Source organism: Equus caballus, chromosome 28, assembly GCF_041296265.1.
Source record: "Equus caballus isolate H_3958 breed thoroughbred chromosome 28, TB-T2T, whole genome shotgun sequence".
NCBI classification, from domain to species: Eukaryota; Metazoa; Chordata; class Mammalia; order Perissodactyla; family Equidae; genus Equus; species Equus caballus.
The window spans coordinates 1,631,864-1,656,496 of NC_091711.1; positions in this window are offsets into that span (position 1 = coordinate 1,631,864).

The window sequence follows — 24,633 nt, forward strand, 5'->3', positions numbered from 1 at the left end:
CTCTGCACAGTGCTCTTACAGCCTAGTGGGAACATCTCTTCCAAAGGCCTGTGAAACGCAGTTTCTTTGCAGGCCTGATCTGGCTGAAGTAGGACTTCTGCTCTGGGTGTGCTACTTTGCCCTAGAGCTGAAAGGCACAACGTGCAGGCTTCTTTCCAAAGGGCGAGTTGGGCCCCACAGCATCTTGCTTCCAGCTCTTTGGGAAGCTAAGAAACAACTCGCTCTGCACAGTGCTCTTACAGCCTAGTGGGAACATCTCTTCCAAAGGCCTGTGAAACGCAGTTTCTTTGCAGGCCTGATCTGGCTGAAGTAGGACTTCTGCTCTGGGTGTGCTACTTTGCCCTAGAGCTGAAAGGCACAACGTGCAGGCTTCTTTCCAAAGGGCGAGTTGGGCCCCACAGCATCTTGCTTCCAGCTCTTTGGGAAGCTAAGGAACAACTCGCTCTGCACAGTGCTCTTACAGCCTACCGGGAACATCTCTTCCAAAGGCCTGTGAAACGCAGTTTCTTTGCAGGCCTGATCTGGCTGAAGTAGGACTTCTGCTCTGGGTGTGCTACTTTGCCCTAGAGCTGAAAGGCACAACGCGCAGGCTTCTTTCCAAAGGGCGAGTTGGGCCCCACAGCATCTTGCTTCCAGATCTTTGGGAAGCTAAGAAACAACTCGCTCTGCACAGTGCTCTTACAGCCTAGTGGGAACATCTCTTCCAAAGGCCTGTGAAACGCAGTTTCTTTGCAGGCCTGATCTGGCTGAAGTAGGACTTCTGCTCTGGGTGTGCTACTTTGTCCTAGAGCTGAAAGGCAAAACGTGCAGGCTTCTTTCCAAAGGGCGAGTTGGGCCCCACAGCATCTTGCTTCCAGCTCTTTGGGAAGCTAAGGAACAACTCGCTCTGCACAGTGCTCTTACAGCCTAGTGGGAACATCTCTTCCAAAGGCCTGTGAAACGCAGTTTCTTTGCAGGCCTGATCTGGCTGAAGTAGGACTTCTGCTCTGGGTGTGCTACTTTGCCCTAGAGCTGAAAGGCACAACGTGCAGGCTTCTTTCCAAAGGGCGAGTTGGGCCCCACAGCATCTTGCTTCCAGCTCTTTGGGAAGCTAAGAAACAACTCGCTCTGCACAGTGCTCTTACAGCCTAGTGGGAACATCTCTTCCAAAGGCCTGTGAAACGCAGTTTCTTTGCAGGCCTGATCTGGCTGAAGTAGGACTTCTGCTCTGGGTGTGCTACTTTGCCCTAGAGCTGAAAGGCACAACGTGCAGGCTTCTTTCCAAAGGGCGAGTTGGGCCCCACAGCATCTTGCTTCCAGCTCTTTGGGAAGCTAAGAAACAACTCGCTCTGCACAGTGCTCTTACAGCCTAGTGGGAACATCTCTTCCAAAGGCCTGTGAAACGCAGTTTCTTTGCAGGCCTGATCTGGCTGAAGTAGGACTTCTGCTCTGGGTGTGCTACTTTGCCCTAGAGCTGAAAGGCACAACGTGCAGGCTTCTTTCCAAAGGGCGAGTTGGGCCCCACAGCATCTTGCTTCCAGCTCTTTGGGAAGCTAAGAAACAACTCGCTCTGCACAGTGCTCTTACAGCCTAGTGGGAACATCTCTTCCAAAGGCCTGTGAAACGCAGTTTCTTTGCAGGCCTGATCTGGCTGAAGTAGGACTTCTGCTCTGGGTGTGCTACTTTGCCCTAGAGCTGAAAGGCACAACGTGCAGGCTTCTTTCCAAAGGGCGAGTTGGGCCCCACAGCATCTTGCTTCCAGCTCTTTGGGAAGCTAAGAAACAACTCGCTCTGCACAGTGCTCTTACAGCCTAGTGGGAACATCTCTTCCAAAGGCCTGTGAAACGCAGTTTCTTTGCAGGCCCGATCTGGCTGAAGTAGGACTTCTGCTCTGGGTGTGCTACTTTGCCCTAGAGCTGAAAGGCACAACGTGCAGGCTTCTTTCCAAAGGGCGAGTTGGGCCCCACAGCATCTTGCTTCCAGCTCTTTGGGAAGCTAAGAAACAACTCGCTCTGCACAGTGCTCTTACAGCCTAGTGGGAACATCTCTTCCAAAGGCCTGTGAAACGCAGTTTCTTTGCAGGCCTGATCTGGCTGAAGTAGGACTTCTGCTCTGGGTGTGCTACTTTGCCCTAGAGCTGAAAGGCACAACGTGCAGGCTTCTTTCCAAAGGGCGAGTTGGGCCCCACAGCATCTTGCTTCCAGCTCTTTGCTAAGCTAAGAAACAACTCGCTCTGCACAGTGCTCTTACAGCCTACCGGGAACATGTCTTCCAAAGGCCTGTGAAACGCAGTTTCTTTGCAGGCCCGATCTGGCTGAAGTAGGACTTCTGCTCTGGGTGTGCTACTTTGCCCTAGAGCTGAAAGGCACAACGTGCAGGCTTCTTTCCAAAGGGCGAGTTGGGCCCCACAGCATCTTGCTTCCAGCTCTTTGGGAAGCTAAGAAACAACTCGCTCTGCACAGTGCTCTTACAGCCTACCGGGAACATGTCTTCCAAAGGCCTGTGAAACGCAGTTTCTTTGCAGGCCTGATATGGCTGAAGTAGGACTTCTGCTCTGGGTGTGCTACTTTGCCCTAGAGCTGAAAGGCACAACGTGCAGGCTTCTTTCCAAAGGGCGAGTTGGGCCCCACAGCATCTTGCTTCCAGCTCTTTGGGAAGCTAAGAAACAACTCGCTCTGCACAGTGCTCTTACAGCCTAGTGGGAACATCTCTTCCAAAGGCCTGTGAAACGCAGTTTCTTTGCAGGCCTGATCTGGCTGAAGTAGGACTTCTGCTCTGGGTGTGCTACTTTGCCCTAGAGCTGAAAGGCACAACGTGCAGGCTTCTTTCCAAAGGGCGAGTTGGGCCCCACAGCATCTTGCTTCCAGCTCTTTGGGAAGCTAAGAAACAACTCGCTCTGCACAGTGCTCTTACAGCCTAGTGGGAACATCTCTTCCAAAGGCCTGTGAAACGCAGTTTCTTTGCAGGCCCGATCTGGCTGAAGTAGGACTTCTGCTCTGGGTGTGCTACTTTGCCCTAGAGCTGAAAGGCACAACGTGCAGGCTTCTTTCCAAAGGGCGAGTTGGGCCCCACAGCATCTTGCTTCCAGCTCTTTGGGAAGCTAAGAAACAACTCGCTCTGCACAGTGCTCTTACAGCCTACCGGGAACATGTCTTCCAAAGGCCTGTGAAACGCAGTTTCTTTGCAGGCCTGATCTGGCTGAAGTAGGACTTCTGCTCTGGGTGTGCTACTTTGCCCTAGAGCTGAAAGGCACAACGTGCAGGCTTCTTTCCAAAGGGCGAGTTGGGCCCCACAGCATCTTGCTTCCAGCTCTTTGGGAAGCTAAGAAACAACTCGCTCTGCACAGTGCTCTTACAGCCTAGTGGGAACATCTCTTCCACAGGCCCATGAAACGCAGTTTCTTTGCAGGCCTGATCTGGCTGAAGTAGGACTTCTGCTCTGGGTGTGCTACTTTGCCCTAGAGCTGAAAGGCACAACGTGCAGGCTTCTTTCCAAAGGGCGAGTTGGGCCCCACAGCATCTTGCTTCCAGCTCTTTGGGAAGCTAAGAAACAACTCGCTCTGCACAGTGCTCTTACAGCGTAGTGGGAACATCTCTTCCAAAGGCCTGTGAAACGCAGTTTCTTTGCAGTCCCGATCTGGCTGAAGTAGGACTTCTGCTCTGGGTGTGCTACTTTGCCCTAGAGCTGAAAGGCACAACGTGCAGGCTTCTTTCCAAAGGGCGAGTTGGGCCCCACAGCATCTTGCTTCCAGCTCTTTGGGAAGCTAAGAAACAACTCGCTCTGCACAGTGCTCTTACAGCCTAGTGGGAACATCTCTTCCAAAGGCCTGTGAAACGCAGTTTCTTTGCAGGCCTGATCTGGCTCAAGTAGGACTTCTGCTCTGGGTGTGCTACTTTGCCCTAGAGCTGAAAGGCACAACGTGCAGGCTTCTTTCCAAAGGGCGAGTTGGGCCCCACAGCATCTTGCTTCCAGCTCTTTGGGAAGCTAAGAAACAACTCGCTCTGCACAGTGCTCTTACAGCCTACCGGGAACATGTCTTCCAAAGGCCTGTGAAACGCAGTTTCTTTGCAGGCCCGATCTGGCTGAAGTAGGACTTCTGCTCTGGGTGTGCTACTTTGCCCTAGAGCTGAAAGGCACAACGTGCAGGCTTCTTTCCAAAGGGCGAGTTGGGCCCCACAGCATCTTGCTTCCAGCTCTTTGGGAAGCAAAGAAACAACTCGCTCTGCACAGTGCTCTTACAGCCTACCGGGAACATGTCTTCCAAAGGCCTGTGAAACGCAGTTTCTTTGCAGGCCTGATCTGGCTGAAGTAGGACTTCTGCTCTGGGTGTGCTACTTTGCCCTAGAGCTGAAAGGCACAACGTGCAGGCTTCTTTCCAAAGGGCGAGTTGGGCCCCACAGCATCTTGCTTCCAGCTCTTTGGGAAGCTAAGAAACAACTCGCTCTGCACAGTGCTCTTACAGCCTAGTGGGAACATCTCTTCCAAAGGCCTGTGAAACGCAGTTTCTTTGCAGCCCTGATCTGGCTGAAGTAGGACTTCTGCTCTGGGTGTGCTACTTTGCCCTAGACCTGAAAGGCACAACGTGCAGGCTTCTTTCCAAAGGGCGAGTTGGGCCCCACAGCATCTTGCTTCCAGCTCTTTGGGAAGCTAAGAAACAACTCGCTCTGCACAGTGCTCTTACAGCCTAGTGGGAACATCTCTTCCAAAGGCCTGTGAAACGCAGTTTCTTTGCAGGCCTGATCTGGCTGAAGTAGGACTTCTGCTCTGGGTGTGCTACTTTGCCCTAGAGCTGAAAGGCACAACGTGCAGGCTTCTTTCCAAAGGGCGAGTTGGGCCCCACAGCATCTTGCTTCCAGCTCTTTGGGAAGCTAAGAAACAACTCGCTCTGCACAGTGCTCTTACAGCCTACCGGGAACATGTCTTCCAAAGGCCTGTGAAACGCAGTTTCTTTGCAGGCCTGATCTGGCTGAAGTAGGACTTCTGCTCTGGGTGTGCTACTTTGCCCTAGAGCTGAAAGGCACAACGTGCAGGCTTCTTTCCAAAGGGCGAGTTGGGCCCCACAGCATCTTGCTTCCAGCTCTTTGGGAAGCTAAGAAACAACTCGCTCTGCACAGTGCTCTTACAGCCTAGTGGGAACATCTCTTCCAAAGGCCTGTGAAATGCAGTTTCTTTGCAGGCCTGATCTGGCTGAAGTAGGACTTCTGCTCTGGGTGTGCTACTTTGCCCTAGAGCTGAAAGGCACAACGTGCAGGCTTCTTTCCAAAGGGCGAGTTGGGCCCCACAGCGTCTTGCTTCCAGCTCTTTGGGAAGCTAAGATACAACTCGCTCTGCACAGTGCTCTTACAGCCTACCGGGAACATCTCTTCCAAAGGCCTGTGAAACGCAGTTTCTTTGCAGGCCTGATCTGGCTGAAGTAGGACTTCTGCTCTGGGTGTGCTACTTTGCCCTAGAGCTGAAAGGCACAACGTGCAGGCTTCTTTCCAAAGGGCGAGTTGGGCCCCACAGCATCTTGCTTCCAGCTCTTTGGGAAGCTAAGAAACAACTCGCTCTGCACAGTGCTCTTACAGCCTAGTGGGAACATCTCTTCCAAAGGCCTGTGAAACGCAGTTTCTTTGCAGGCCTGATCTGGCTGAAGTAGGACTTCTGCTCTGGGTGTGCTACTTTGCCCTAGAGCTGAAAGGCACAACGTGCAGGCTTCTTTCCAAAGGGCGAGTTGGGCCCCACAGCATCTTGCTTCCAGCTCTTTGGGAAGCTAAGAAACAACTCGCTCTGCACAGTGCTCTTACAGCCTAGTGGGAACATCTCTTCCAAAGGCCTGTGAAACGCAGTTTCTTTGCAGGCCTGATCTGGCTGAAGTAGGACTTCTGCTCTGGGTGTGCTACTTTGCCCTAGAGCTGAAAGGCACAACGTGCAGGCTTCTTTCCAAAGGGCGAGTTGGGCCCCACAGCATCTTGCTTCCAGCTCTTTGGGAAGCTAAGAAACAACTCGCTCTGCACAGTGCTCTTACTGCCTAGTGGGAACATCTCTTCCAAAGGCCTGTGAAACGCAGTTTCTTTGCAGGCCTGATGTGGCTGAAGTAGGACTTCTGCTCTGGGTGTGCTACTTTGCCCTAGAGCTGAAAGGCACAACGTGCAGGCTTCTTTCCAAAGGGCGAGTTGGGCCCCACAGCATCTTGCTTCCAGCTCTTTGGGAAGCTAAGAAACAACTCGCTCTGCACAGTGCTCTTACAGCCTCGTGGGAACATCTCTTCCAAAGGCCTGTGAAACGCAGTTTCTTTGCAGGCCTGATCTGGCTGAAGTAGGACTTCTGCTCTGGGTGTGCTACTTTGCCCTAGAGCTGAAAGGCACAACGTGCAGGCTTCTTTCCAAAGGGCGAGTTGGGCCCCACAGCATCTTGCTTCCAGCTCTTTGGGAAGCTAAGAAACAACTCGCTCTGCACAGTGCTCTTACAGCCTAGTGGGAACATCTCTTCCAAAGGCCTGTGAAACGCAGTTTCTTTGCAGGCCTGATCTGGCTGAAGTAGGACTTCTGCTCTGGGTGTGCTACTTTGCCCTAGAGCTGAAAGGCACAACGTGCAGGCTTCTTTCCAAAGGGCGAGTTGGGCCCCACAGCATCTTGCTTCCAGCTCTTTGGGAAGCTAACAAACAACTCGCTCTGCACAGTGCTCTTACATCCTACCGGGAACATCTCTTCCAAAGGCCTGTGAAACGCAGTTTCTTTGCAGGCCTGATCTGGCTGAAGTAGGACTTCTGCTCTGGGTGTGCTACTTTGCCCTAGAGCTGAAAGGCACAACGTGCAGGCTTCTTTCCAAAGGGCGAGTTGGGCCCCACAGCATCTTGCTTCCAGCTCTTTGGGAAGCTAAGAAACAACTCGCTCTGCACAGTGCTCTTACAGCCTAGTGGGAACATGTCTTCCACAGGCCTGTGAAACGCAGTTTCTTTGCAGGCCTGATCTGGCTGAAGTAGGACTTCTGCTCTGGGTGTGCTAGTTTGCCCTAGAGCTGAAAGGCACAACGTGTAGGCTTCTTTCCAAAGGGCGAGTTGGGCCCCACAGCATCTTGCTTCCAGCTCTTTGGGAAGCTAAGAAACAACTCGCTCTGCACAGTGCTCTTACAGCCTAGTGGGAACATCTCTTCCAAAGGCCTGTGAAACGCAGTTTCTTTGCAGGCCTGATCTGGCTGAAGTAGGACTTCTGCTCTGGGTGTGCTACTTTGCCCTAGAGCTGAAAGGCACAACGTGCAGGCTTCTTTCCAAAGGGCGAGTTGGGCCCCACAGCATCTTGCTTCCAGCTCTTTGGGAAGCTAAGAAACAACTCGCTCTGCACAGTGCTCTTACAGCCTAGTGGGAACATCTCTTCCAAAGGCCTGTGAAACGCAGTTTCTTTGCAGGCCTCATCTGGCTGAAGTAGGACTTCTGCTCTGGGTGTGCTACTTTGCCCTAGAGCTGAAAGGCACAACGTGCAGGCTTCTTTCCAAAGGGCGAGTTGGGCCCCACAGCATCTTGCTTCCAGCTCTTTGGGAAGCTAAGAAACAACTCGCTCTGCACAGTGCTCTTACAGCCTAGTGGGAACATCTCTTCCAAAGGCCTGTGAAACGCAGTTTCTTTGCAGGCCTGATCTGGCTGAAGTAGGACTTCTGCTCTGGGTGTGCTACTTTGCCCTAGAGCTGAAAGGCACAACGTGCAGGCTTCTTTCCAAAGGGCGAGTTGGGCCCCACAGCATCTTGCTTCCAGCTCTTTGGGAAGCTAAGAAACAACTCGCTCTGCACAGTGCTCTTACAGCCTAGTGGGAACATCTCTTCCAAAGGCCTGTGAAACGCAGTTTCTTTGCAGGCCTGATCTGGCTGAAGTAGGACTTCTGCTCTGGGTGTGCTACTTTGCCCTAGAGCTGAAAGGCACAACGTGCAGGCTTCTTTCCAAAGGGCGAGTTGGGCCCCACAGCATCTTGCTTCCAGCTCTTTGGGAAGCTAAGAAACAACTCGCTCTGCACAGTGCTCTTACAGCCTAGTGGGAACATCTCTTCCAAAGGCCTGTGAAACGCAGTTTCTTTGCAGGCCCGATCTGGCTGAAGTAGGACTTCTGCTCTGGGTGTGCTACTTTGCCCTAGAGCTGAAAGGCACAACGTGCAGGCTTCTTTCCAAAGGGCGAGTTGGGCCCCACAGCATCTTGCTTCCAGCTCTTTGGGAAGCTAAGAAACAACTCGCTCTGCACAGTGCTCTTACAGCCTAGTGGGAACATCTCTTCCAAAGGCCTGTGAAAAGCAGTTTCTTTGCAGGCCTGATCTGGCTGAAGTAGGACTTCTGCTCTGGGTGTGCTACTTTGCCCTAGAGCTGAAAGGCACAACGTGCAGGCTTCTTTCCAAAGGGCGAGTTGGGCCCCACAGCATCTTGCTTCCAGCTCTTTGCTAAGCTAAGAAACAACTCGCTCTGCACAGTGCTCTTACAGCCTACCGGGAACATGTCTTCCAAAGGCCTGTGAAACGCAGTTTCTTTGCAGGCCCGATCTGGCTGAAGTAGGACTTCTGCTCTGGGTGTGCTACTTTGCCCTAGAGCTGAAAGGCACAACGTGCAGGCTTCTTTCCAAAGGGCGAGTTGGGCCCCACAGCATCTTGCTTCCAGCTCTTTGGGAAGCTAAGAAACAACTCGCTCTGCACAGTGCTCTTACAGCCTACCGGGAACATGTCTTCCAAAGGCCTGTGAAACGCAGTTTCTTTGCAGGCCTGATATGGCTGAAGTAGGACTTCTGCTCTGGGTGTGCTACTTTGCCCTAGAGCTGAAAGGCACAACGTGCAGGCTTCTTTCCAAAGGGCGAGTTGGGCCCCACAGCATCTTGCTTCCAGCTCTTTGGGAAGCTAAGAAACAACTCGCTCTGCACAGTGCTCTTACAGCCTACCGGGAACCTCTCTTCCAAAGGCCTGTGAAACGCAGTTTCTTTGCAGGCCTGATCTGGCTGAAGTAGCACTTCTGCTCTGGGTGTGCTACTTTGCCCTAGAGCTGAAAGGCACAACGTGCAGGCTTCTTTCCAAAGGGCGAGTTGGGCCCCACAGCATCTTGCTTCCAGCTCTTTGGGAAGCTAAGAAACAACTCGCTCTGCACAGTGCTCTTACAGCCTAGTGGGAACATCTCTTCCAAAGGCCTGTGAAACGCAGTTTCTTTGCAGGCCTGATCTGGCTGAAGTAGGACTTCTGCTCTGGGTGTGCTACTTTGCCCTAGAGCTGAAAGGCACAACGTGCAGGCTTCTTTCCAAAGGGCGAGTTGGGCCCCACAGCATCTTGCTTCCAGCTCTTTGGGAAGCTAAGAAACAACTCGCTCTGCACAGTGCTCTTACAGCCTAGTGGGAACATCTCTTCCAAAGGCCTGTGAAACGCAGTTTCTTTGCAGGCCTGATCTGGCTGAAGTAGGACTTCTGCTCTGGGTGTGCTACTTTGCCCTAGAGCTGAAAGGCACAACGTGCAGGCTTCTTTCCAAAGGGCGAGTTGGGCCCCACAGCATCTTGCTTCCAGCTCTTTGGGAAGCTAAGGAACAACTCGCTCTGCACAGTGCTCTTACACCCTAGTGGGAACATCTCTTCCAAAGGCCTGTGAAACGCAGTTTCTTTGCAGGCCTGATCTGGCTGAAGTAGGACTTCTGCTCTGGGTGTGCTACTTTGCCCTAGAGCTGAAAGGCACAACGTGCAGGCTTCTTTCCAAAGGGCGAGTTGGGCCCCACAGCATCTTGCTTCCAGCTCTTTGGGAAGCTAAGAAACAACTCGCTCTGCACAGTGCTCTTACAGCCTAGTGGGAACATCTCTTCCAAAGGCCTGTGAAACGCAGTTTCTTTGCAGGCCCGATCTGGCTGAAGTAGGACTTCTGCTCTGGGTGTGCTACTTTGCCCTAGAGCTGAAAGGCACAACGTGCAGGCTTCTTTCCAAAGGGCGAGTTGGGCCCCACAGCATCTTGCTTCCAGCTCTTTGGGAAGCTAAGAAACAACTCGCTCTGCACAGTGCTCTTACAGCCTACCGGGAACATGTCTTCCAAAGGCCTGTGAAACGCAGTTTCTTTGCAGGCCTGATCTGGCTGAAGTAGGACTTCTGCTCTGGGTGTGCTACTTTGCCCTAGAGCTGAAAGGCACAACGTGCAGGCTTCTTTCCAAAGGGCGAGTTGGGCCCCACAGCATCTTGCTTCCAGCTCTTTGGGAAGCTAAGAAACAACTCGCTCTGCACAGTGCTCTTACAGCCTAGTGGGAACATCTCTTCCAAAGGCCTGTGAAACGCAGTTTCTTTGCAGGCCTGATCTGGCTGAAGTAGGACTTCTGCTCTGGGTGTGCTACTTTGCCCTAGAGCTGAAAGGCACAACGTGCAGGCTTCTTTCCAAAGGGCGAGTTGGGCCCCACAGCATCTTGCTTCCAGCTCTTTGGGAAGCTAAGAAACAACTCGCTCTGCACAGTGCTCTTACAGCGTAGTGGGAACATCTCTTCCAAAGGCCTGTGAAACGCAGTTTCTTTGCAGTCCCGATCTGGCTGAAGTAGGACTTCTGCTCTGGGTGTGCTACTTTGCCCTAGAGCTGAAAGGCACAACGTGCAGGCTTCTTTCCAAAGGGCGAGTTGGGCCCCACAGCATCTTGCTTCCAGCTCTTTGGGAAGCTAAGAAACAACTCGCTCTGCACAGTGCTCTTACAGCCTAGTGGGAACATCTCTTCCAAAGGCCTGTGAAACGCAGTTTCTTTGCAGGCCTGATCTGGCTGAAGTAGGACTTCTGCTCTGGGTGTGCTACTTTGCCCTAGAGCTGAAAGGCACAACGTGCAGGCTTCTTTCCAAAGGGCGAGTTGGGCCCCACAGCATCTTGCTTCCAGCTCTTTGGGAAGCAAAGAAACAACTCGCTCTGCACAGTGCTCTTACAGCCTACCGGGAACATGTCTTCCAAAGGCCTGTGAAACGCAGTTTCTTTGCAGGCCTGATCTGGCTGAAGTAGGACTTCTGCTCTGGGTGTGCTACTTTGCCCTAGAGCTGAAAGGCACAACGTGCAGGCTTCTTTCCAAAGGGCGAGTTGGGCCCCACAGCATCTTGCTTCCAGCTCTTTGGGAAGCTAAGAAACAACTCGCTCTGCACAGTGCTCTTACAGCCTAGTGGGAACATCTCTTCCAAAGGCCTGTGAAACGCAGTTTCTTTGCAGCCCTGATCTGGCTGAAGTAGGACTTCTGCTCTGGGTGTGCTACTTTGCCCTAGACCTGAAAGGCACAACGTGCAGGCTTCTTTCCAAAGGGCGAGTTGGGCCCCACAGCATCTTGCTTCCAGCTCTTTGGGAAGCTAAGAAACAACTCGCTCTGCACAGTGCTCTTACAGCCTAGTGGGAACATCTCTTCCAAAGGCCTGTGAAACGCAGTTTCTTTGCAGGCCTGATCTGGCTGAAGTAGGACTTCTGCTCTGGGTGTGCTACTTTGCCCTAGAGCTGAAAGGCACAACGTGCAGGCTTCTTTCCAAAGGGCGAGTTGGGCCCCACAGCATCTTGCTTCCAGCTCTTTGGGAAGCTAAGAAACAACTCGCTCTGCACAGTGCTCTTACAGCCTACCGGGAACATGTCTTCCAAAGGCCTGTGAAACGCAGTTTCTTTGCAGGCCTGATCTGGCTGAAGTAGGACTTCTGCTCTGGGTGTGCTACTTTGCCCTAGAGCTGAAAGGCACAACGTGCAGGCTTCTTTCCAAAGGGCGAGTTGGGCCCCACAGCATCTTGCTTCCAGCTCTTTGGGAAGCTAAGAAACAACTCGCTCTGCACAGTGCTCTTACAGCCTAGTGGGAACATCTCTTCCAAAGGCCTGTGAAATGCAGTTTCTTTGCAGGCCTGATCTGGCTGAAGTAGGACTTCTGCTCTGGGTGTGCTACTTTGCCCTAGAGCTGAAAGGCACAACGTGCAGGCTTCTTTCCAAAGGGCGAGTTGGGCCCCACAGCGTCTTGCTTCCAGCTCTTTGGGAAGCTAAGAAACAACTCGCTCTGCACAGTGCTCTTACAGCCTACCGGGAACATCTCTTCCAAAGGCCTGTGAAACGCAGTTTCTTTGCAGGCCTGATCTGGCTGAAGTAGGACTTCTGCTCTGGGTGTGCTACTTTGCCCTAGAGCTGAAAGGCACAACGTGCAGGCTTCTTTCCAAAGGGCGAGTTGGGCCCCACAGCATCTTGCTTCCAGCTCTTTGGGAAGCTAAGAAACAACTCGCTCTGCACAGTGCTCTTACAGCCTAGTGGGAACATCTCTTCCAAAGGCCTGTGAAACGCAGTTTCTTTGCAGGCCTGATCTGGCTGAAGTAGGACTTCTGCTCTGGGTGTGCTACTTTGCCCTAGAGCTGAAAGGCACAACGTGCAGGCTTCTTTCCAAAGGGCGAGTTGGGCCCCACAGCATCTTGCTTCCAGCTCTTTGGGAAGCTAAGAAACAACTCGCTCTGCACAGTGCTCTTACAGCCTAGTGGGAACATCTCTTCCAAAGGCCTGTGAAACGCAGTTTCTTTGCAGGCCTGATCTGGCTGAAGTAGGACTTCTGCTCTGGGTGTGCTACTTTGCCCTAGAGCTGAAAGGCACAACGTGCAGGCTTCTTTCCAAAGGGCGAGTTGGGCCCCACAGCATCTTGCTTCCAGCTCTTTGGGAAGCTAAGAAACAACTCGCTCTGCACAGTGCTCTTACAGCCTAGTGGGAACATCTCTTCCAAAGGCCTGTGAAACGCAGTTTCTTTGCAGGCCTGATCTGGCTGAAGTAGGACTTCTGCTCTGGGTGTGCTACTTTGCCCTAGAGCTGAAAGGCACAACGTGCAGGCTTCTTTCCAAAGGGCGAGTTGGGCCCCACAGCATCTTGCTTCCAGCTCTTTGGGAAGCTAAGAAACAACTCGCTCTGCACAGTGCTCTTACAGCCTCGTGGGAACATCTCTTCCAAAGGCCTGTGAAACGCAGTTTCTTTGCAGGCCTGATCTGGCTGAAGTAGGACTTCTGCTCTGGGTGTGCTACTTTGCCCTAGAGCTGAAAGGCACAACGTGCAGGCTTCTTTCCAAAGGGCGAGTTGGGCCCCACAGCATCTTGCTTCCAGCTCTTTGGGAAGCTAAGAAACAACTCGCTCTGCACAGTGCTCTTACAGCCTAGTGGGAACATCTCTTCCAAAGGCCTGTGAAACGCAGTTTCTTTGCAGGCCTGATCTGGCTGAAGTAGGACTTCTGCTCTGGGTGTGCTACTTTGCCCTAGAGCTGAAAGGCACAACGTGCAGGCTTCTTTCCAAAGGGCGAGTTGGGCCCCACAGCATCTTGCTTCCAGCTCTTTGGGAAGCTAACAAACAACTCGCTCTGCACAGTGCTCTTACAGCCTAGTGGGAACATCTCTTCCAAAGGCCTGTGAAACGCAGTTTCTTTGCAGGCCTGATCTGGCTGAAGTAGGACTTCTGCTCTGGGTGTGCTACTTTGCCCTAGAGCTGAAAGGCACAACGTGCAGGCTTCTTTCCAAAGGGCGAGTTGGGCCCCACAGCATCTTGCTTCCAGCTCTTTGGGAAGCTAAGAAACAACTCGCTCTGCACAGTGCTCTTACAGCCTAGTGGGAACATGTCTTCCACAGGCCTGTGAAACGCAGTTTCTTTGCAGGCCTGATCTGGCTGAAGTAGGACTTCTGCTCTGGGTGTGCTACTTTGCCCTAGAGCTGAAAGGCACAACGTGCAGGCTTCTTTCCAAAGGGCGAGTTGGGCCCCAGAGCATCTTGCTTCCAGCTCTTTGGGAAGCTAAGAAACAACTCGCTCTGCACAGTGCTCTTACAGCGTAGTGGGAACATCTCTTCCAAAGGCCTGTGAAACGCAGTTTCTTTGCAGGCCTGATCTGGCTGAAGTAGGACTTCTGCTCTGGGTGTGCTACTTTGCCCTAGAGCTGAAAGGCACAACGTGCAGGCTTCTTTCCAAAGGGCGAGTTGGGCCCCACAGCATCTTGCTTCCAGCTCTTTGGGAAGCTAAGAAACAACTCGCTCTGCACAGTGCTCTTACAGCCTAGTGGGAACATCTCTTCCAAAGGCCTGTGAAACGCAGTTTCTTTGCAGGCCTGATCTGGCTGAAGTAGGACTTCTGCTCTGGGTGTGCTAGTTTGCCCTAGAGATGAAAGGCACAACGTGTAGGCTTCTTTCCAAAGGGCGAGTTGGGCCCCACAGCATCTTGCTTCCAGCTCTTTGGGAAGCTAAGAAACAACTCGCTCTGCACAGTGCTCTTACAGCCTAGTGGGAACATGTCTTCCAAAGGCCTGTGAAACGCAGTTTCTTTGCAGGCCTGATCTGGCTGAAGTAGGACTTCTGCTCTGGGTGTGCTACTTTGCCCTAGAGCTGAAAGGCACAACGTGCAGGCTTCTTTCCAAAGGGCGAGTTGGGCCCCACAGCATCTTGCTTCCAGCTCTTTGGGAAGCTAAGAAACAACTCGCTCTGCACAGTGCTCTTACAGCCTAGTGGGAACATCTCTTCCAAAGGCCTGTGAAATGCAGTTTCTTTGCAGGCCTCATCTGGCTGAAGTAGGACTTCTGCTCTGGGTGTGCTACTTTGCCCTAGAGCTGAAAGGCACAACGTGCAGGCTTCTTTCCAAAGGGCGAGTTGGGCCCCACAGCATCTTGCTTCCAGCTCTTTGGGAAGCTAAGAAACAACTCGCTCTGCACAGTGCTCTTACAGCCTACCGGGAACATGTCTTCCAAAGGCCTGTGAAACGCAGTTTCTTTGCAGGCCTGATCTGGCTGAAGTAGGACTTCTGCTCTGGGTGTGCTACTTTGCCCTAGAGCTGAAAGGCACAACATGCAGGCTTCTTTCCAAAGGGCGAGTTGGGCCCCACAGCATCTTGCTTCCAGCTCTTTGGGAAGCTAAGAAACAACTCGCTCTGCACAGTGCTCTTACAGCCTACCGGGAACATGTCTTCCAAAGGCCTGCGAAACGCAGTTTCTTTGCAGGCCTGATCTGGCTGAAGTAGGACTTCTGCTCTGGGTGTGCTACTTTGCCCTAGAGCTGAAAGGCACAACGTGCAGGCTTCTTTCCAAAGGGCGAGTTGGGCCCCACAGCATCTTGCTTCCAGCTCTTTGGGAAGCTAAGAAACAACTCGCTCTGCACAGTGCTCTTACAGCCTACCGGGAACATCTCTTCCAAAGGCCTGTGAAACGCAGTTTCTTTGCAGGCCTGATCTGGCTGAAGTAGGACTTCTGCTCTGGGTGTGCTACTTTGCCCTAGAGCTGAAAGGCACAACGTGCAGGCTTCTTTCCAAAGGGCGAGTTGGGCCCCACAGCATCTTGCTTCCAGCTCTTTGGAAAGCTAAGAAACAACTCGCTCTGCACAGTGCCCTTACAGCCTAGTGGGAACATCTCTTCCAAAGGCCTGTGAAACGCAGTTTCTTTGCAGGCCCGATCTGGCTGAAGTAGGACTTCTGCTCTGGGTGTGCTACTTTGCCCTAGAGCTGAAAGGCACAACGTGCAGGCTTCTTTCCAAAGGGCGAGTTGGGCCCCACAGCATCTTGCTTCCAGCTCTTTGGGAAGCTAAGAAACAACTCACTCTGCACAGTGCTCTTACAGCCTAGTGGGAACATCTCTTCCAAAGGCCTGTGAAACGCAGTTTCTTTGCAGGCCTGATCTGGCTGAAGTAGGACTTCTGCTCTGGGTGTGCTACTTTGCCCTAGAGCTGAAAGGCACAACGTGCAGGCTTCTTTCCAAAGGGCGAGTTGGGCCCCACAGCATCTTGCTTCCAGCTCTTTGGGAAGCTAAGAAACAACTCGCTCTGCACAGTGCTCTTACAGCCTACCGGGAACATGTCTTCCAAAGGCCTGTGAAACGCAGTTTCTTTGCAGGCCTGATCTGGCTGAAGTAGGACTTCTGCTCTGGGTGTGCTACTTTGCCCTAGAGCTGAAAGGCACAACGTGCAGGCTTCTTTCCAAAGGGCGAGTTGGGCCCCACAGCATCTTGCTTCCAGCTCTTTGGGAAGCTAAGAAACAACTCGCTCTGCACAGTGCTCTTACAGCCTACCGGGAACATGTCTTCCAAAGGCCTGTGAAACGCAGTTTCTTTGCAGGCCTGATCTGGCTGAAGTAGGACTTCTGCTCTGGGTGTGCTACTTTGCCCTAGAGCTGAAAGGCACAACGTGCAGGCTTCTTTCCAAAGGGCGAGTTGGGCCCCACAGCATCTTGCTTCCAGCTCTTTGGAAAGCTAAGAAACAACTCGCTCTGCACAGTGCCCTTACAGCCTAGTGGGAACATCTCTTCCAAAGGCCTGTGAAACGCAGTTTCTTTGCAGGCCCGATCTGGCTGAAGTAGGACTTCTGCTCTGGGTGTGCTACTTTGCCCTAGAGCTGAAAGGCACAACGTGCAGGCTTCTTTCCAAAGGGCGAGTTGGGCCCCACAGCATCTTGCTTCCAGCTCTTTGGGAAGCTAAGAAACAACTCACTCTGCACAGTGCTCTTACAGCCTAGTGGGAACATCTCTTCCAAAGGCCTGTGAAACGCAGTTTCTTTGCAGGCCTGATCTGGCTGAAGTAGGACTTCTGCTCTGGGTGTGCTACTTTGCCCTAGAGCTGAAAGGCACAACGTGCAGGCTTCTTTCCAAAGGGCGAGTTGGGCCCCACAGCATCTTGCTTCCAGCTCTTTGGGAAGCTAAGAAACAACTCGCTCTGCACAGTGCTCTTACAGCCTACCGGGAACATGTCTTCCAAAGGCCTGTGAAACGCAGTTTCTTTGCAGGCCTGATCTGGCTGAAGTAGGACTTCTGCTCTGGGTGTGCTACTTTGCCCTAGAGCTGAAAGGCACAACGTGCAGGCTTCTTTCCAAAGGGCGAGTTGGGCCCCACAGCATCTTGCTTCCAGCTCTTTGGGAAGCTAAGAAACAACTCGCTCTGCACAGTGCTCTTACAGCCTACCGGGAACATGTCTTCCAAAGGCCTGTGAAACGCAGTTTCTTTGCAGGCCTGATCTGGCTGAAGTAGGACTTCTGCTCTGGGTGTGCTACTTTGCCCTAGAGCTGAAAGGCACAACGTGCAGGCTTCTTTCCAAAGGGCGAGTTGGGCCCCACAGCATCTTGCTTCCAGCTCTTTGGGAAGCTAAGAAACAACTCGCTCTGCACAGTGCTCTTACAGCCTAGTGGGAACATCTCTTCCAAAGGCCTGTGAAACGCAGTGTCTTTGCAGGCCCGATCTGGCTGAAGTAGGACTTCTGCTCTGGGTGTGCTACTTTGCCCTAGAGCTGAAAGGCACAACGTGCAGGCTTCTTTCCAAAGGGCGAGTTGGGCCCCACAGCATCTTGCTTCCAGCTCTTTGGGAAGCTAAGAAACAACTCGCTCTGCACAGTGCTCTTACAGCCTACCGGGAACCTCTCTTCCAAAGGCCTGTGAAACGCAGTTTCTTTGCAGGCCTGATCTGGCAGAAGTAGGACTTCTGCTCTGGGTGTGCTACTTTGCCCTAGAGCTGAAAGGCACAACGTGCAGGCTTCTTTCCAAAGGGCGAGTTGGGCCCCACAGCATCTTGCTTCCAGCTCTTTGGGAAGCTAAGAAACAACTCGCTCTGCACAGTGCTCTTACAGCCTACCGGGAACCTCTCTTCCAAAGGCCTGTGAAACGCAGTTTCTTTGCAGGCCTGATCTGGCTGAAGTAGGACTTCTGCTCTGGGTGTGCTACTTTGCCCTAGAGCTGAAAGGCACAACGTGCAGGCTTCTTTCCAAAGGGCGAGTTGGGCCCCACAGCATCTTGCTTCCAGCTCTTTGGGAAGCTAAGAAACAACTCGCTCTGCACAGTGCTCTTACAGCCTAGTGGGAACATCTCTTCCAAAGGCCTGTGAAACGCAGTTTCTTTGCAGGCCTGATCTGGCTGAAGTAGGACTTCTGCTCTGGGTGTGCTACTTTGCCCTAGAGCTGAAAGGCACAACGTGCAGGCTTCTTTCCAAAGGGCGAGTTGGGCCCCACAGCATCTTGCTTCCAGCTCTTTGGGAAGCTAAGAAACAACGCGCTCTGCACAGTGCTCTTACAGCCTAGTGGGAACATCTCTTCCAAAGGCCTGTGAAACGCAGTTTCTTTGCAGGCCTGATCTGGCTGAAGTAGGACTTCTTCTGCTCTGGGTGTGCTACTTTGCCCTAGAGCTGAAAGGCACAACGTGCAGGCTTCTTTCCAAAGGGCGAGTTGGGCCCCACAGCATCTTGCTTCCAGCTCTTTGGGAAGCTAAGAAACAACTCGCTCTGCACAGTGCTCTTACAGCCTAGTGGGAACATCTCTTCCAAAGGCCTGTGAAACGAAGTTTCTTTGCAGGCCTGATCTGGCTGAAGTAGGGCTTCTGCTCTGGGTGTGCTACTTTGCCCTAGAGCTGAAAGGCACAACGTGCAGGCTTCTTTCCAAAGGGCGAGTTGGGCCCCACAGCATCTTGCTTCCAGCTCTTTGGGAAGCTAAGAAACAACTCGCTCTGCACAGTGCTCTTACAGCCTACCGGGAACATCTCTTCCAAAGGCCTGTGAAACGCAGTTTCTTTGCAGGCCTGATCTGGCTGAAGTAGGACTTCTGCTCTGGGTGTGCTACTTTGCCCTAGAGCTGAAAGGCACAACGTGCAGGCTTCTTTCCAAAGGGCGAGTTGGGCCCCACAGCATCTTGCTTCCAGCTCTTTGGGAAGCTAAGAAACAACTCGCTCTGCACAGTGCTCTTACAGCCTACCGGGAACCTGTCTTCCAAAGGCCTGTGAAACGCAGTTTCTTTGCAGGCCTGATCTGGCTGAAGTAGGACTTCTGCTCTGGGTGTGCTACTTTGCCCTAGAGCTGAAAGGCACAACGTGCAGGCTTCTTTCCAAAGGGCGAGTTGGGCCCCACAGCATCTTGCTTCCAGCTCTTTGGGAAGCTAAGAAACAACTCGCTCTGCACAGTGCTCTTACAGCCTAGTGGGAACATCTCTTCCAAAGGCCTGTGAAACGCAGTTTCTTTGCAGGCCTGATCTGGCTGAAGTAGGACTTCTGCTCTGGGTGTGCTACTTTGCCCTAGAGCTGAAAGGCACAACGTGCAGGCTTCTTTCCAAAGGGCGAGTTGGGCCCCACAGCATCTTGCTTCCAGCTCTTGGGAAGCTAAGAAACAACTCGCTCTGCACAGTGCTCTTACAGCCTACCGGGAACATGTCTTCCAAAGGCCTGTGAAACGCAGTTTCTTTGCAGGCCTGATCTGGCTGAAGTAGGACTTCTGCTCTGGGTGTGCTACTTTGCCCTAGAGCTGAAAGGCACAACGTGCAGGCTTCTTTCCAAAGGGCGAGTTGGGCCCCACAGCATCTTGCTTCCAGCTCTTTGGGAAGCTAAGAAACAACTCGCTCTGCACAGTGCTCTTACAGCCTACCGAGAACACATCTTCCAAAGGCCTGTGAAACGCAGATTCTTTGCAGGCCTGATCTGGCTGAAGTAGGACTTCTGCTCTGGGTGTGCTACTTTGCCCTAGAGCTGAAAGGCACAACGTGCAGGCTTCTTTCCAAAGGGCGAGTTGGGCCCCACAGCATCTTGCTTCCAGCTCTTTGGGAAGCTAAGAAACAACTCGCTCTGCACAGTGCTCTTACAGCCTACCGGGAACATCTCTTCCAAAGGCCTGTGAAACGCAGTGTCTTTGCAGGCCTGATCTGGCTCAAGTAGGACTTCTGCTCTGGGTGTGCTACTTTGCCCTAGAGCTGAAAGGCACAACGTGCAGGCTTCTTTCCAAAGGGCGAGTTGGGCCCCACAGCATCTTGCTTCCAGCTCTTTGGGAAGCTAAGAAACAACTCGCTCTGCACAGTGCTCTTACAGCGTAGTGGGAACATCTCTTCCAAAGGCCTGTGAAACGCAGTTTCTTTGCAGTCCCGATCTGGCTGAAGTAGGACTTCTGCTCTGGGTGTGCTACTTTGCCCTAGAGCTGAAAGGCACAACGTGCAGGCTTCTTTCCAAAGGGCGAGTTGGGCCCCACAGCATCTTGCTTCCAGCTCTTTGGGAAGCTAAGAAACAACTCGCTCTGCACAGTGCTCTTACAGCCTAGTGGGAACATCTCTTCCAAAGGCCTGTGAAACGCAGTTTCTTTGCAGGCCTGATCTGGCTGAAGTAGGACTTCTGCTCTGGGTGTGCTACTTTGCCCTAGAGCTGAAAGGCACAACGTGCAGGCTTCTTTCCAAAGGGCGAGTTGGGCCCCACAGCATCTTGCTTCCAGCTCTTTGGGAAGCTAAGAAACAACTCGCTCTGCACAGTGCTCTTACAGCCTACCGGGAACATGTCTTCCAAAGGCCTGTGAAACGCAGTTTCTTTGCAGGCCCGATCTGGCTGAAGTAGGACTTCTGCTCTGGGTTTGCTACTTTGCCCTAGAGCTGAAAGGCACAACGTGCAGGCTTCTTTCCAAAGGGCGAGTTGGGCCCCACAGCATCTTGCTTCCAGCTCTTTGGGAAGCTAAGAAACAACTCGCTCTGCACAGTGCTCTTACAGCCTACCGGGAACATGTCTTCCAAAGGCCTGTGAAACGCAGTTTCTTTGCAGGCCTGATATGGCTGAAGTAGGACTTCTGCTCTGGGTGTGCTACTTTGCCCTAGAGCTGAAAGGCACAACGTGCAGGCTTCTTTCCAAAGGGCGAGTTGGGCCCCACAGCATCTTGCTTCCAGCTCTTTGGGAAGCTAAGAAACAACTCGCTCTGCACAGTGCTCTTACAGCCTACCGGGAACCTCTCTTCCAAAGGCCTGTGAAACGCAGTTTCTTTGCAGGCCTGATCTGGCTGAAGTAGGACTTCTGCTCTGGGTGTGCTACTTTGCCCTAGAGCTGAAAGGCACAACGTGCAGGCTTCTTTCCAAAGGGCGAGTTGGGCCCCACAGCATCTTGCTTCCAGCTCTTTGGGAAGCTAAGAAACAACTCGCTCTGCACAGTGCTCTTACAGCCTAGTGGGAACATCTCTTCCAAAGGCCTGTGAAACGCAGTTTCTTTGCAGGCCTGATCTGGCTGAAGTAGGACTTCTGCTCTGGGTGTGCTACTTTGCCCTAGAGCTGAAAGGCACAACGTGCAGGCTTCTTTCCAAAGGGCGAGTTGGGCCCCACAGCATCTTGCTTCCAGCTCTTTGGGAAGCTAAGAAACAACTCGCTCTGCACAGTGCTCTTACAGCCTAGTGGGAACATCTCTTCCAAAGGCCTGTGAAACGCAGTTTCTTTGCAGGCCTGATCTGGCTGAAGTAGGACTTCTGCTCTGGGTGTGCTACTTTGCCCTAGAGCTGAAAGGCACAACGTGCAGGCTTCTTTCCAAAGGGCGAGTTGGGCCCCACAGCATCTTGCTTCCAGCTCTTTGGGAAGCTAAGGAACAACTCGCTCTGCACAGTGCTCTTACAGCCTACCGGGAACATCTCTTCCAAAGGCCTGTGAAACGAGTTTCTTTGCAGGCCTGATCTGGCTGAAGTAGGACTTCTGCTCTGGGTGTGCTACTTTGCCCTAGAGCTGAAAGGCAGAACGCGCAGGCTTCTTTCCAAAGGGCGAGTTGGGCCCCACAGCATCTTGCTTCCAGCTCTTTGGGAAGCTAAGAAACAACTCGCTCTGCACAGTGCTCTTACAGCCTAGTGGGAACATCTCTTCCAAAGGCCTGTGAAACGCAGTTTCTTTGCAGGCCTGATCTGGCTGAAGTAGGACTTCTGCTCTGGGTGTGCTACTTTGTCCTAGAGCTGAAAGGCACAACGTGCAGGCTTCTTTCCAAAGGGCGAGTTGGGCCCCACAGCATCTTGCTTCCAGCTCTTTGGGAAGCTAAGAAACAACTCGCTCTGCACAGTGCTCTTACAGCCTAGTGGGAACATCTCTTCCAAAGGCCTGTGAAACGCAGTTTCTTTGCAGGCCTGATCTGGCTGAAGTAGGACTTCTGCTCTGGGTGTGCTACTTTGCCCTAGAGCTGAAAGGCACAACGTGCAGGCTTCTTTCCAAAGGGCGAGTTGGGCCCCACAGCATCTTGCTTCCAGCTCTTTGGGAAGCTAAGAAACAACTCGCTCTGCACAGTGCTCTTACAGCCTAGTGGGAACATCTCTTCCAAAGGCCTGTGAAACGCAGTTTCTTTGCAGGCCTGATCTGGCTGAAGTAGGACTTCTGCTCTGGGTGTGCTACTTTGCCCTAGAGCTGAAAGGCACAACGTGCAGGCTTCTTTCCAAAGGGCGAGTTGGGCCCCACAGCATCTTGCTTCCAGCTCTTTGGGAAGCTAAGAAACAACTCGCTCTGCACAGTGCTCTTACAGCCTAGTGGGAACATCTCTTCCAAAGGCCTGTGAAACGCAGTTTCTTTGCAGGCCCGATCTGGCTGAAGTAGGACTTCTGCTCTGGGTGTGCTACTTTGCCCTAGAGCTGAAAGGCACAACGTGCAGGCTTCTTTCCAAAGGGCGAGTTGGGCCCCACAGCATCTTGCTTCCAGCTCTTTGGGAAGCTAAGAAACAACTCGCTCTGCACAGTGCTCTTACAGCCTAGTGGGAACATCTCTTCCAAAGGCCTGTGAAACGCAGTTTCTTTGCAGGCCTGATCTGGCTGAAGTAGGACTTCTGCTCTGGGTGTGCTACTTTGCCCTAGAGCTGAAAGGCACAACGTGCAGGCTTCTTTCCAAAGGGCGAGTTGGGCCCCACAGCATCTTGCTTCCAGCTCTTTGGGAAGCTAAGAAACAACTCGCTCTGCACAGTGCTCTTACAGCCTACCGGGAACATGTCTTCCAAAGGCCTGTGAAACGCAGTTTCTTTGCAGGCCCGATCTGGCTGAAGTAGGACTTCTGCTCTGGGTGTGCTACTTTGCCCTAGAGCTGAAAGGCACAACGTGCAGGCTTCTTTCCAAAGGGCGAGTTGGGCCCCACAGCATCTTGCTTCCAGCTCTTTGGGAAGCTAAGAAACAACTCGCTCTGCACAGTGCTCTTACAGCCTACCGGGAACATGTCTTCCAAAGGCCTGTGAAACGCAGTTTCTTTGCAGGCCTGATCTGGCTGAAGTAGGACTTCTGCTCTGGGTGTGCTACTTTGCCCTAGAGCTGAAAGGCACAACGTGCAGGCTTCTTTCCAAAGGGCGAGTTGGGCCCCACAGCATCTTGCTTCCAGCTCTTTGGGAAGCTAAGAAACAACTCGCTCTGCACAGTGCTCTTACAGCCTACCGGGAACCTCTCTTCCAAAGGCCTGTGAAACGCAGTTTCTTTGCAGGCCTGATCTGGCTGAAGTAGGACTTCTGCTCTGGGTGTGCTACTTTGCCCTAGAGCTGAAAGGCACAACGTGCAGGCTTCTTTCCAAAGGGCGAGTTGGGCCCCACAGCATCTTGCTTCCAGCTCTTTGGGAAGCTAAGAAACAACTCGCTCTGCACAGTGCTCTTACAGCCTAGTGGGAACATCTCTTCCAAAGGCCTGTGAAACGCAGTTTCTTTGCAGGCCCGATCTGGCTGAAGTAGGACTTCTGCTCTGGGTGTGCTACTTTGCCCTAGAGCTGAAAGGCACAACGTGCAGGCTTCTTTCCAAAGGGCGAGTTGGGCCCCACAGCATCTTGCTTCCAGCTCTTTGGGAAGCTAAGAAACAACTCGCTCTGCACAGTGCTCTTACAGCCTACCGGGAACATGTCTTCCAAAGGCCTGTGAAACGCAGTTTCTTTGCAGGCCTGATCTGGCTGAAGTAGGACTTCTGCTCTGGGTGTGCTACTTTGCCCTAGAGCTGAAAGGCACAACGTGCAGGCTTCTTTCCAAAGGGCGAGTTGGGCCCCACAGCATCTTGCTTCCAGCTCTTTGGGAAGCTAAGAAACAACTCGCTCTGCACAGTGCTCTTACAGCCTAGTGGGAACATCTCTTCCAAAGGCCTGTGAAACGCAGTTTCTTTGCAGGCCTGATCTGGCTGAAGTAGGACTTCTGCTCTGGGTGTGCTACTTTGCCCTAGAGCTGAAAGGCACAACGTGCAGGCTTCTTTCCAAAGGGCGAGTTGGGCCCCACAGCATCTTGCTTCCAGCTCTTTGGGAAGCTAAGAAACAACTCGCTCTGCACAGTGCTCTTACAGCGTAGTGGGAACATCTCTTCCAAAGGCCTGTGAAACGCAGTTTCTTTGCAGTCCCGATCTGGCTGAAGTAGGACTTCTGCTCTGGGTGTGCTACTTTGCCCTAGAGCTGAAAGGCACAACGTGCAGGCTTCTTTCCAAAGGGCGAGTTGGGCCCCACAGCATCTTGCTTCCAGCTCTTTGGGAAGCTAAGAAACAACTCGCTCTGCACAGTGCTCTTACAGCCTAGTGGGAACATCTCTTCCAAAGGCCTGTGAAACGCAGTTTCTTTGCAGGCCTGATCTGGCTGAAGTAGGACTTCTGCTCTGGGTGTGCTACTTTGCCCTAGAGCTGAAAGGCACAACGTGCAGGCTTCTTTCCAAAGGGCGAGTTGGGCCCCACAGCATCTTGCTTCCAGCTCTTTGGGAAGCTAAGAAACAACTCGCTCTGCACAGTGCTCTTACAGCCTACCGGGAACATGTCTTCCAAAGGCCTGTGAAACGCAGTTTCTTTGCAGGCCCGATCTGGCTGAAGTAGGACTTCTGCTCTGGGTGTGCTACTTTGCCCTAGAGCTGAAAGGCACAACGTGCAGGCTTCTTTCCAAAGGGCGAGTTGGGCCCCACAGCATCTTGCTTCCAGCTCTTTGGGAAGCAAAGAAACAACTCGCTCTGCACAGTGCTCTTACAGCCTACCGGGAACCTCTCTTCCAAAGGCCTGTGAAACGCAGTTTCTTTGCAGGCCTGATCTGGCTGAAGTAGGACTTCTGC